The sequence below is a fragment of the Suricata suricatta genome, chromosome X (genome assembly GCF_006229205.1).
Source record: "Suricata suricatta isolate VVHF042 chromosome X, meerkat_22Aug2017_6uvM2_HiC, whole genome shotgun sequence".
NCBI lineage: Eukaryota > Metazoa > Chordata > Mammalia > Carnivora > Herpestidae > Suricata > Suricata suricatta.
Window position 1 is genome coordinate 88680749 of NC_043717.1, and position 1450 is coordinate 88682198.

A 1450-nucleotide genomic window follows, 5' to 3' on the forward strand; every position below is an offset into this window, starting at 1 on the left:
AAGCAGGCTCCAGGCTCTGAGCTGTCAGCACAGAACCCGATGTGGGGCTCGAACTCAGGAGCCCTGAGATTATGACCTAAGCAGAAGTTGAATGAAGTCAGAAGTTTAATGGACCAAGCCACCCAGGCTCCCTTAATTTGAATTTCTTAAGACAAATCTGCTTAATTGGAGATCTATAACATTTTATATGTTTCTTTCTATAGTCCCCTGATACTAATTTTAAAATGTATATTCTCAGAAACACAGTAAACTCCTTGCAAATGGAAAAGCATATGAACTGTGAAGGATGTTGAAAAACTCTCCAACTCCATTATATCCAGTAGTAGAATAAAAGTATATTTCTGTAGCCACTATTTCATGAGTGACAAATTGGTATGCATTGACCTTTTATCTTTCTAGTATATTTTACTTTATAGCTGGGATATATAACAGTATAAAATTATTTTCAATATGAGGTCCTTATCTTGCTTTTTAAAAGAATTATCTCACAAATTTATATTTTCCTTTATCAGTATAAGCTATTTAAAAATGGTTTTACTGAAATATAACAGAAAATTTCACAAATCACAGGTACATAGCTGAAAGAATTCTCATAAATTCAGTACACCCTTGTAACCAACAACAACCAGATCAGCAACCAGAACAATATTGGCCCATCAATACCCACTCAAGTCTCCTTTCAGTCATTACCTCCACCCTATTCCCAAAATGTGACTGTCATGATGACTCATAAGAGCATAAACCAGTTTTGTCTGTTTTTGAGTTTGATAAAAATGGGGTAGTGTGTGTTCTTTTGAATCTGGCTTCCTTCAAACTCAGTGTTACATCTTGGAGGTCTTGAATTTTATCATATGTTATTGTATCTATTTTGAAATGATCAAGTAATTCTGTCTTTTATTCTGTTAGTATGGTGCATTACACAAAATTATTTCTTTTTTAATATAAAACCAATTTTGCTTTCTTGAAATAATCCTCTTGTCCTTTTACATTACCTTTCCATATATTACTGGGTTGGATTTATTATAACTTTATTTAGTGTTTTACATCTGTATTATTGACAGGCATATCAGTATTATTTCTATTATTATTATTATCATTTTCAGTTTGGGTATCAAATTACGTTGGCCTCTTAAAAAGTAAGGGAATAATTAATTTTTTTCTATTCTGTGGGAGACATTGGGTAAATTTCCTTCTTATTTTCTAACATACTTTGAAGAATTCATCAGCATAGCTATCTGGCACAGAGAACTTTTATAAGAAGATTTCTATTAACAGATTCAATTTATTTAAAGGAGCTAAGATACAAATAACCCAGTGAAGAAATGGGCAGAAGACATGAACAGACACTTCTCCAAACAGGACATCCTGATGGCCTACAGGCACATGAAATGATGCTCAACATCACTCATCATCAGGGAAACACAAATCAAAACCACACTGAGATACCACC